We start from the raw sequence: 11,953 nt of genomic DNA, 5'->3' as shown, positions 1-11,953 counted from the left end.
GGTTTCGTACTGATTTTTTATACGGATTTATGACCAACTCCATTAACCTGAACACCACTCTTAGCTGGTATAACAGAGCACTTATTGAAAGGGCTTTTTCAACCAGCACTGTTCGCTTGTCCACACGGAGAAATCGCCCGTCTGGCGCGCGCGTCGGGTGCGCTCGTGTTCCTGAAGAGCGGTGCGCGGTGCCACTCCTTTGGATCCGTTGATTGGTCGATTCTGAAATGTGGGCGGGACAGGAAGCTGGACGCCAAGGAGCACGCCACAATCCTTGTTCCCCGCGAGAGAGAGGGAGAGACTGGGAAAGAGGACAGAAATGTATCCGTAAGCGAATGGGATCGTAGTTTTTGATTAAGTGAGGGAAAAAAAGAAATCCGAGGAAAATATAGAATTTGTGTTTTAAGTGTCAAGAGCGTTGGATATTACTTGGCGTGGTCTCGTAAGTGCCGGCTGCTCCCGTTAGGAATCACAGGAGACGCGCCTTCACCTTCTCTCCGCTGGGTAAGACGGGCTCAAAGCCCAACTAAACTGGTACCATAGTGAGGATTCTGCTGCATTTGGTCGTTTGATTTGGTGGTTGTCGGTGTATGCGGAATAAAACATGGATAAACTATTTAAAAGGGCTGTTTAAAGAATCGGAGCCCTCACGCCCTGCCGTGGGGCTATTATTATTGTCTCGTCTTGTAATGAAAAAATAGCCAGAGAGAATAAGAAAACGGATCTAGCGTACCGAAAACGGACAGATGCGTACGAGCCGCATCCTACACGCTACATGTGTGGCGCAAGATCACGAGAACGCGCAAAGACGTTTCCATCCTCCGATGGTCACATTGTTTGTCTGGCTTGGTATTAATGTCATTAGCTGGCACAATGAGCGTCGCCTGCACGGTGCCAGGAGCGACCGGTGTGTCCTCTTGGATGTACGGGGTGTACGCCTGAATCCGTTTGAAGAAAAGACGCAAAACATGGGTGGTGACAAAATAACGGGTACAGTTTCGGTCCGGCCCGCTTCGTCGTGCCCGCGCGCGCCGCTCGGCAATTTCGTGACGATTTTGACTCGAAATGTCCGTCACACGCGGTTTTATTGTCGACCCCCGGTGTTGGGTGTGTTCAAACTCCGCACAGCCTTTATTCGCCGCCGCAGACCAAGAAAACGGTTCGGGTTTTCTGTGGTTCAGTGTGAATAAGTTCGGAGTTGCGAGTTTTAAGCCTTTTCACGACGAAGCGAGCGGTCTCCACCCTTTCTGGTGTTTGGTGTACAGGACACGTATTAAACGTGCACCGCCACCTCAGACTTTAAAATACTGACGGTGTTCCGCAGCGCACCGTGTACCGAACGTGTCCGTCACGTCCATATATCGCTTATTCGGACGATGTGGCGATCTTGAAGGGGTCCAGTCCCACTGTCCTGCCCACAGGACTCGGCCAGGAACCTAAACAGATGATTTAGCAGTTCACGTCCGCAGCGACTGTACAGTGCCAAGCTGAAGTGAATTGATTTTACAGATATTGGTACAACACACTCTCCAGTCCTCCTCGACACACCCAGCTAGAAGTTTTGGTCAAGTAATTGACTCTTATCCCGACCATTAGGACCTAATCTCATTAAACCGCGTCTTTGGGTTAATTGACTGGGTTGGTGTTTGAAGGGGCGGGTGTGTGGAGCAGCTGTCGGGGGCGACACCGTTGAGGACAGACGGGGCAAACCCCGTCAGCACACACACGCCACTGTCCATTAATAACACCAGCTTTCCGTTTTCTCCAGAGCCGTTTGCCAGTGTCTGTACAGCTTACTTTGCATTTTATTTAACCGTCGGACACTAACTGGGTTATACAGGTTTTCCTGTCAGGCCATATGAAATTATAGGTTTAGATTGGGTTCAAGTTTTTTTTAAAAGCTTCAGGACATCATGATGTTTATTTAAGAAACAACATATGAGCTTTAAGAAACAAGATATTTGCAAATATTCTTTTGGGGAGGGCTATTGAGGACAGAACTTGGCCAATCATAGGACTTATCCTAGGGGTGCACGATATTTTATGATTTTATGAAAAAATCGTGATACTATTTTTTTCCCATATCGCCCACCCCTAACTTATCCCATTTGAGCAGGAACTTGACAACCACTGTCAACAAACACGGGCTTGAGGTACAGTGTTTGCCCACGTGCGCCTGGAGGGGGGCGGGGATGCTGTGCCCGGGGGGCAACTTGGCCTCCAGGGTTTTAACAGTTCTCTGAGAGTCACCGTCCCTGCCCATCGTGATACAGTCCTTCTTTGCGTTGCTGGACTCTGGTTTTCTGTGTGTGCTGTTGGAGCTTGAGTTGGGCAGGATGCTGTGCCGGTTTCTGCCTTAGAAATGTCTCCGTTCCTCAGCAGTGCTCCCTACAGCAATGCCACACCAAGGAGGCTAGTGTCTCTTCCCCTCAGGAAGTCCCTGCTCAGAGTAGGGACGAGGCCATGTCCCCGCATCAAGTGCAATTATAAATATGAGGAATGAGAATCCACCCAGGTTCTAAAAGAACGTTCCTCCATGTGCTCTTGAGGGAAGACGGGCATGTGTGTGGGCCTCTAGTGTGCGTTAAGAACGTCGTGGCTTTCTGGAGAAGCCCACTGCCCCTTCCAGAGTGGCTAGCGTCACTGTGACGTTCGGCTGAACGGTGGATGCTGGGTGTCTGCGTCTGTGTTCCAAGAGTCCGCACGCTGGCAGCAGCATATCAAAACTGGCATCTCACCCGGACACAAGTCGCATCGCAGTCGGCCACGATTCCTCCCCACCCTCTGCCTTCTCGTTCTGCTTTGGGTCGAGTGCGGAATTAGTGTGCTACCTTCAGGGAAAGAATAAGATGGCCTAGATCGTCCTTTACCCAGTTCTGCTTTTGGATTGGAGTGGCCCGAAAAATTCCTGCTCATCAGCTGCTCGGTGAATGTGCTCTTGGTCCTCCATGTTAGGGTAGGAGGAGAGTGTTTGGCCGTTCCACACGTTGGGGCAGGAGGGGAGAATGCAGGCGCGTTGATGGCTTTACCATGCGCTGTGGTCCTGGGCAGTGGGGATGTTGGGGTTCTGTGGGTACTGACCCTGAAACGACTTACCTAAAGACTTGGAAACGCTCTTCGGGGGATAGATAAGAGGAAGACTGTGTGTGTCTAAGGTCACCTTCAGTCTACTAGCTATATGCATCCCGGCTCTCCCATACATTGTCATACTTTTCATACTGAGCCAGGATCAGTTTTTGCTCTTTTATTTCCTCTGATTAATTTGATTGTCTAACCAAGCACAGATCTTGGACCATCACTTGCTTTGATCTGAGAAGCTTGATGCACACAGGCCTCAGGCACCCCATCCCCATAAAAAAGCCCCCCCCCCCCTCCCTCATCCCCTCCCTCATACTAGTTGGTGTTGTTTTACCAAAGAAACCCCCCTGGGAATCTTAGGAGCCCTCTATAAAATGGAGTCAGCAGGTGGAGTGAAACCGGAGAGGCAGTCGACTGCTGCTTCCACCTCCGTCACTGGACGCACCTGGTGGGCCGCGGTGAGGCAGGCTGCTCCCGGCTTGGTTGGCTCAGATGCAGCCAACAGGCGTGTTGTTCTTTATCGGTGACCTTGGGGGCCAGTGGTGTACCGAGCACGACCTCTGAAAGAACAGACGGAGACAGACGAGCACGCCACGCTAGCGCTCTGTACAGCAAGACTTTAACACGCTTGAAAAATGAACCAAGCAAACTGAAAAATACACGAAAAATAAACTCGACTGCCCTGTCCTTGAAATATTCGTTTTTATCGAGTCTTTTAGCTGAGCAGTGTGTACTCGTGTGTTTCCAGCAGGTACTGTGGTTCTGTTTGATTGAAAGGTCTTGCTTGATATAAGGAATAATCCAAAAGGAAGCAAACTGGTCCCCCTTGTCTTTATGTAGATGAAGTCATCTTTGCCATGACACGATGGTTGTACCTGTTTCCAGATGTAAGAATTTCTTTCCTTGCATCATCCAGTGTAGATTACTGAATTGTAGGGATGCTGTGTTGCTTTGGACATATAAAATGTCATTTTCCAAGCTTATAAATTGACATTAGTATTGTTTCTTAATATTTTAATTGATGTCATAATAGATAATGATGTAACTCATCAGGTCTTAATCCAGAATTCGTATTCACCAGAGCATTTTGTAAAGGGCACGGGATCTTATCAGCCGACATTATGAGAAACTGGGCAAAGCAGGTGCTTTGTATTTTTAAAAAGCACAGATCCGCAGTTTCGCAGATGGCTGTTTGTTTTGGATTTTAAGCTGCTTATTTGCGTGTTGTTGAGCTGAAGTACAGTAGCAGGTGGTGTAGCCCCCGTCAATGGAAACGACCAATCAACAGCAGGTGGCCCCCCGCTCATTAGAATCTCTCACCCCTGTGCCAATCCAGTATGGACCCTGAGGTCATGTGACAGGAAGTGGTCTCCCCAGGGGAGTTGATTTTTTTTTTTTTACAGGTCTGGACTAAATCCAAAACAGTTCTTGATGTGCACAGCGAAATGCACATGGCCTAAAGCCCATGAGATCTTGCCCTGTGAAGTGTGTCAACTGGAGAGTCAAAATAAAATGCAATGCACTCAAGTGAAATGTGCGTTGAAACGTGCATAACGCACTCAAAGAAGTGTGTCATGAGCATGCTTGCAAAAGAGTAATAATTTCCTTCATGATTATGCAGCCCTACGGCCAGATGCAAATCTCACGTTCAGCAGTCTGGCTCAACCCGTCGGTTCATAATTGGAACAACACCTACAAGAAGAGCCTGTTGCTTCCTATTAACCAACTAATGTTTGTGAAGGAGACCACAAAAGCCCCTTTTACCCCCCTTCGATTGTCGAATGTGCACCAGACTAATCACAGTGTGATATGATTTGGTGGCTTTTGGTGTAGAAGCTGCTATGGTAATACCATATCATGGAGGAACTACTTTTAAGTGTTTTGTTAGCCGCAACACCTGTGGTGAGAAGGTATGACCGTGAAGTTGACCTGGACTGAGAAGGTGAGGTGGGATGTAGCCTCGGTTCTGACCCAGCACTGGTCATGGGGAGCGATGATGGGCTATCATGGCTCGACCAGAAGAAACGACGACGGCACCTAGCAGATAAGAGCCAGGCACACAAGGGCCCTCACCCGAGTGTAAGCCAGTGTTGAAGGAGGTCGGTGTCTGAGACCAAGAAAGTGCCTTGTGTATGACAGGATTACACAAGCCTAGAGACAGCTGTGGTGTGTGACTGAACAGAGAACTTTAATAACTTGAATGCTGAAACCTAATATCTCTGTTACGCTATAGGGTTGGTATGTCTTAAACTGAACAGAAGTTTGGTGCAAGTGTGGTGTGGTTTGTAGTGGAAACATCTGTTGTATGCAGAAGTATAATAATACATTGTTCTTTTGTCTTCTGTTTTTCTATGAAAGCAGCTTAACTGTTTTGTTGTTTATCAAACCTTCATGATCATATGCTAATGATATGGGGTTGTGGGTACTTGATCTTTATGCACTATTTCTCTTGGGTTCCTCGTGTGTGTAAGTGTGTATAAGCGCTGATTCCTGGCTCTGAAAGCCAGCTTCTTCAGACCAGGCTGTGCGTAGAGCCGATGAACGTTTCTTTGGCTCCACCTAGAGCTGCTGACCTGATCTGTGGTCCGGCGGGACACCACGTGCGGCGGGTTTCATTATCGACGGCTCTCTGCAGGGGGTGGACGTGGCGCCGTGGTTCCTCCGCTCTCCCTCTCCTCTCAGACCTCCCAGACCTTACCCCTCGACCCTCCCGTGGAGACCACCGCTGATCTCCAGATCGCTCCATAAGCCAGCTGGAACGGCCCTAACCAGCGAGCCTTCGCTTTCCCGAGGTTCTCAGAGCCGGACGTGTTCGCATGCTGATGGCTGGAGGTTGGGGGGGGGGGGGGGTGCGTACTGCCCACCCGTGGCCTCTCCTAGAGCTCTTTGCCAGGAATGGATTTGAGCGCACACTCAAACATGCACTCAAAACACACAAGCGTGCTTAAAAAGAAGACCGAATGTTAATGACTGAAGCTGCACCCTTTGGCTTTCTGCTAATGCGTCTAACAGTGAAAGAAAAGCGGTTAAAATGATCTCGTTTGCTAGCTGTCAACTGTCGTTGTCTTTATTAGCTTGAACTCTTACTAGCCACAGGATCGTTCCACTCATCATTAACATTAGCAGATGGACAGCGAGCGTATCTCTGATGGCAGATCTGACATCAGCTCTGACTGAGGTCTTCGTCATCCCCACCATTGTGAAGGAGACGCACATGCAGATCCCAGATCAGAGCGCATGGCATTGCACTCTTCAACAGTTTATCTTCCTCTGCGTCTTCTGTTTGCATTATTGTTGGTCTGGGGTTCTTCGTGGGGGAGGGGGGGCTCTAATCTTTCTCTTTTCCTGCATGGTGTCAGGCTCGCATTCCATTTTCCATGTGTCTCATCCTTTGGAGAGTTCTTCTGGATGTTTGAGGACAGATTTATATCCTGTGGAATTTGTGGTAGTAAAGAACTTAAGCGTATGCAAGATTTAGAATCTGGGCTTGTGGTGTTGGACCCCTCGTGGAGTCTTATCTCCAGGGAATGCATGTATGCGGACTATTCTGGAAGCTGCTTCTTTTCTTCTCTTCAAAACATGCGTACGTCTTGTTTTGCTGCATACGAGCAGGCCAACCGCAGTCGCAATTGCCTAAAACCCAACGAATACCCAACATGATCATGTTGGTTAGTTGCTACGCTGTTGGCTAACATCAACCCTTCAGTCGTATCCGATGCTGTTAACAGTTTTATGTCCTCTAACATGAACATTTCTGTGTCTGTGTGGAGTTTCACCTCCCGGATCTACAGTGCTGAAAGCCCTGGTCCTCACAGGGGGAGTGAACTGTAGGACAGAAGGGTTTGGCAACCTTAAGTTGATGGAGAGGTGCGGTGCAGTAACACCAGATGTGGGAGGTTCAACCAAACGACTCCTCCAGTCACCCTGAACCCTCCCGGGTCAGGCGTGTTCTTCAGGGTTCTCTCCGTGATCCAGGAGTGTCGCAGATCCAGGAAGCGTCTGCGTTTCTCATCCAGCGTCCCGCACCGCTACAGCCATCGACGGAGGTTTAAAACTTTGCGTCATCACTGGCCTCTCAAGGGTCTCTCGTCAGGAGTCTAGACTACCACACCGCTAGTGTATCTTTAATCGAGGGATATCCCAGCAGCCTCGAGTTACGAGGGCTGATCTAGGTCCAGGTCTCCCTTTAATATAAACGTGTTTCACTTGGTTATACATGGCAAAGTCTGGTCCCAGGACACCTGTGTAAATATGGGCAAAAGTGATGACGGTTGCACACGTAATGTGTGGAAACAGTGTGAGTGTTGTGTGTGTGTGTGTGTGTGTGTGTGTGTGTGTGTGAGTGTTGTGTGTGTGTGTTATCTAAGGACACAGAGCAGCGTTCTCGGTATACTGCGCCATGTGACTGACACTAGTTGAAGGTCCTTCTGTTTCATGTTGAGTTTTCCGTCTCCACCCGTGTGACTTCACCCTGCACTGCAGAGGAGCTGTGGCCCCCTTTACAGGCTGATCTGAGGTCAGTCCACAGAGCGCATAGAGTCGATCTTTGTATAGAGCGGACGATGACTCAGCTGTGTTATCTCTCTTCAAATGAACACAAATAAAACGTTCACTGACCTGTTCTCCAGTAGCGTTTCCTTGTGTTGCCTGTGTACACACACACACACACACACACACGCACTTTGTGCTGGTTCTTTGAAAGGAGCTTTGACCAGGCCGGTTGAAGCGTTTTGTAAGTCGCGATTCTCCTCCGTCTACACAGCCATGGCCTTGCAGAGCTTGTTCCACCTGGTTGTGGTCTGTTTGATGTTCACAGGTGTGTGTGTGTGTGTGTGTGTGTGTGTGTGTGTGTGTCCACATCCCCATTTCCAATCAGTGGCCAGCCCTCAGTCACCCCTCTGTTAATCCCTGCCCCACACGGGTGTCTGTCTCTTTGTGTGGCCGCTCTAAATTACACACCCACGTGCCAGACGGGGGAGGCTGAGGCCTGATCCCAGGTCAGTCCCAGCACAGGCACACGCTGGCTCTTTACGGGCCTTCAAACTGACCAAGGATCAGTCGGAGATTGACAAACGGAGACGGTGAGTGGGAAAGGTCCCGCTGTGGGAGGAAGAAGTGAATGTGGGTTTAGTGTTGTTGGTTTTTCTCCCCCTTCATGTGACGGTAAATACAATTATACAGACATGGAGGTGCTGCAGAAGCAAACAACACAGGCGGTGATTGACCGAGGCGTTTATCACCGTCCAATCACAGACCACGTTACTGAATAAACGCTCACTTTGTTTGCAAACGTGCGTGTTTCTCTTCCCTACGGAGTTCTCCACACGCTGTCGCACCATCGCTCTACGTCGGTCGTGTGGAGGTGTTGGTGGAGATTCGGGGTGGGGGGGGGGGGGTCTCTGTATTCCATGTCACCGTGGGAAAATTCCATGTGGGAGCTGCTGTGTAATTCCCGGGCCGGCGTGGAGCCGTGGCGAATGCTGCAGATCGGAGCAGAACAGCTTGCACGGCGGATAATTGAATCCAGAGCCCGGCGGGAGGCGGTGGGCTAGCTGTGGGTCCAGTAGCCCTGTGTTTGGGGCCCTTTGGACTATGAACGTGGGGGCCCCTCCCCGAGACCGACGGCCCCCTGTGAGGACCAGGGCTTTCAGCACTGTAGATCCTGGTGGTGAAACTCCACACGACGTCATGTTCTTTGGCTGGAGGTCTGCATGTTTGATACTGATGGGGAAACTGTCACTAACTGCTTTGATGCTCTCTGTATGTATCGTGTTTATGCTGTTCTAGGTTTATGCTGTACTATAGAGCTGTTGATTTTTTTTGTTATTGATGTCTTATAATCTTGCTGAGCAAGGGAGGTTCTCACTCATGCTGTATTCCTTAAATGGCAGCATGGTGTAGATATCAGACACACTCATGACTGTCATGCAGCCATTGAAATTTCCAGTTTTCCTTGAAATACAGGAAACATTTATTTCGTTCCTTGACCGGGCTTTCGATACGACATCATGTCAAATGAACGTATTCTTACAGATCTGTGACCTGTACAGGTTCACTTTTAGCTGTTTGTTAGTGTGTGTGTGTGTGTGTGTGTGTGTGTGTGTGTGTGTGTGTGTGTGTGTGTTTTAACTGGCCCTGGGCCGTTACTTATGTCAGACCCTGCAGGGTTTACTTATGTCACCTACGATACGGACAGACCTGACTCACAAGAGCCTTGAAGAAAGTTGAAAGACACATGCATCCAGAAAGGATCAATGTGTGTGTGTGTTAAAAGGGATGCAAATGAATCACCCTAGCACAAGCTTCACTTTGAAAAGAAATCTCTCTGTCTCTCTCTCTCTCTCTCTCTCTCTCGGTCTCTCGGTCTCTCTCTCTCTCTGTCTCTCTCTCTCTCTCTGTCTCTGTCTCTCTCTCTGTCTCTCTCTCTCTCTCTCTCTCTCTCTCTCTCTCTCTCTCTCTCTGACACGTCAGTATTCTAATTCCACTCTTAGTCTGCTGTAGTTCCCTGGGTGCGTCTGGCGGTCTGTATGATCATAAATATCTATCCCAGGCTCTTTATGTAGATGTGTACTACAGCATTTAGGTCTATAGACACAAGCCGTCCTGTCTATTTATGCTTGCACTGTGAAGGAATACTGGAAACAAAAGCCCTGTGTTAGTGAGACAGGAGAAGACGGCGTTGGACTGAGTGAGGATCTGGTGTGTCTGACGTGTGTTGTGAGGAGTTGGTGCTCCTACACCTATTAGCGCTGACTCACTGTGTGACACAGCCTCCCTGTCCTGACGTTCTGTAGATCACTCTACACCGCCCAGCTCCACAGCTGGGAGTGTCCGGCACCTAGACCCGTCCCTGCCGAACAGTCCCGCACTGTTCCAGTCTCGCTGAGCGGGACTTTCCTGTGACATCACCTCCCACTCCCAGCAGCCTCCCCGTGCACCCGGCCCCCTCTCCGCCCCCCACTTCCTGTCCGCACAGGAAGCCGGGCCTTTGTGTTCCGCCACAGTCTTGGCCTAGACAGGAAATAGGCCTCTGACGGACACACCTGGCAAGATCCCGCTGGGTTGTGCGAGTGGGCGGGTTGGTCAGGTTGGCGTGTAGTCGGCTGTGCTTGAGATGTTGTGTGATGGTGAGCTCAGCTAATCTCTCTCTTTGTTTTTATAATGGGGTTTTGTGTTTTTATTTCCTTTTCGCTGCCGTTGACCAAACTGGTACAGCCAGTTCTTCCTTTGCCGTGGCGACCGTGAACCGCTGTAGGCTGTAGTTCCTCAAGAGAGGTGACGTGGTTGTGCTCCATCAGCTCCGAGGACATTCTCCTCTAAAATCAGACAAAACACTGTGTGTGTGTGTGTGTGTGTGTGTGTGTGTGTGTGTGTGTGTGTGTGTGTGTGTGTGTGTGTGTGTGTGTGTGTGAGTGAGCGAGCACGTGAGTGTAAGACGAAGATTAAAGATGATGTCCCAGGCTGTAGGGGGCGCTGTTGTGGGGCTGTGGTGAGTGTCCTCCTGGGTGTCTGCCGTCCTGACCCACTGACAGTCCTACACACACACACACACACTGCTGTCCAAACTACCATGGGTCCCTGCATCCCACCTAGTTACTCTTTCAACTTAGTGAGGGGATTTTAGTGTTGATTCACTGTCACTTATTTACACACACACACACACAGCTGTGCTGTTTCCATTCGTATCTGGGCAATTAAATATTCTGTGCAACCAGCTAGTTCCCCTCCTGTCTATTTTGGGGGAGTGCAGGTTGGTGGCGGGAACTTCATCTTGCTGCTCTTAGTCATTCTCTGATGCTAAATTGGGATCAAATGTGTGAGTGTATAAAAGACCACATGCTGGGTAACTTGGTGAGAAGTCTCTTTGTCATGCAAGACACACACACACACACACACACACACACACACACACACACACACACACACAGAGACTCCGGCTGCCATGTGGACAGACAGCTTGCACAGTTGTGGCCTGGTGTGCAGCTGCGATCTGTTTTTTGTTACACACACACACACACACACACACAGCCGGTGCTTTGTCTCAGGCTGGCTGCGGTGAATGTCTAGGTATAGGACGTCGTGTTTCATATGACTCTTAATTGCACGCTGGCAGTGGTGGGGTGAGTGTGTGAAAGGCGGTCATGTGACACCTCAGCTCGAAAATGAGTGAGGAGGGACACGCGTGCGGTTTATCCGGTGAGTCAGAGCGGACGTCTGTTGTCCTCTGTAGCTATCGCCTCCTCGGGCTGCTGGTGTTGGGTCTGTGTGTATTAGACAAAGGAGACACAAACATGCACACAGCTGCCATAGCCCATACAGGGCTGTGTGTGTGTGGGTGTGGGGGGGGGCCATGCTTGCTTACACAACGTTTAAGCCGCATCCCGCTGAATTGATCTGATTTTAAAGCATTTTTTTAATGAGAAACTTGTGACTGGTCATTTAGTTCATGTATGTAAACGAAGCCTCCTGTCTCCCCCGTCCTTTCCTGTCTCCTCTGTCCTCTTGCCCAGGTCTCCAGTCCTGTCCAGCGCCGTCTTCGTCCTCGTCCCAGCAGGACGGTCCTAAACCAAAGGTAGGCCCCTCTCCATGTCCCAGAGTGCCACTGCTGGTGTGTTAGTCTGCCCCGTGTGGCCTCTGGCAGGGTCCTGTGGACCATCGTTCTACAGTTTCACTGTCCGCGACCTTAGCGCGACCTTAGCAGGAACGGCCAAAGCGCTAGCTGGAGGGACGGTGGAGCTCGGAGCGTCATGGCAGTGGCGAGGTGAAATACGCCTCTGTTTGGCGAGGTGTCTTCACACGCATTACAGATGAGTCAGTCTGTTCTGCTCCGCTCAAGAGACACCGCGGGCGCAGATTAGATACGATATTAAATATT

At 49.9% G+C, this 11,953-nt stretch overlaps 1 protein-coding gene across 4 annotated transcripts in view; it reads left to right on the top strand.

Moving 5' to 3' along the window:
* The first annotated feature begins 231 nt into the window (after positions 1 to 231).
* The window catches only part of raph1b (Ras association (RalGDS/AF-6) and pleckstrin homology domains 1b), a 38,294-nt gene continuing 26,572 nt past the window's right edge, over positions 232 to 11,953 (top strand). For all 4 annotated transcript variants that reach the window (XM_076991850.1, XM_076991849.1, XM_076991848.1 and 1 more), the window contains exons 1-2: positions 232 to 504; positions 11,589 to 11,650. The gene's annotated coding sequence lies outside the window, so the exon portion shown is untranslated. The remainder of the gene's footprint in view (positions 505 to 11,588; positions 11,651 to 11,953) is intronic.

This window comes from Brachyhypopomus gauderio, unplaced genomic scaffold (genome assembly GCF_052324685.1).
Source record: "Brachyhypopomus gauderio isolate BG-103 unplaced genomic scaffold, BGAUD_0.2 sc86, whole genome shotgun sequence".
Lineage (NCBI taxonomy): Eukaryota > Metazoa > Chordata > Actinopteri > Gymnotiformes > Hypopomidae > Brachyhypopomus > Brachyhypopomus gauderio.
This window is presented reverse-complemented; position numbering and strand designations above follow the sequence as displayed.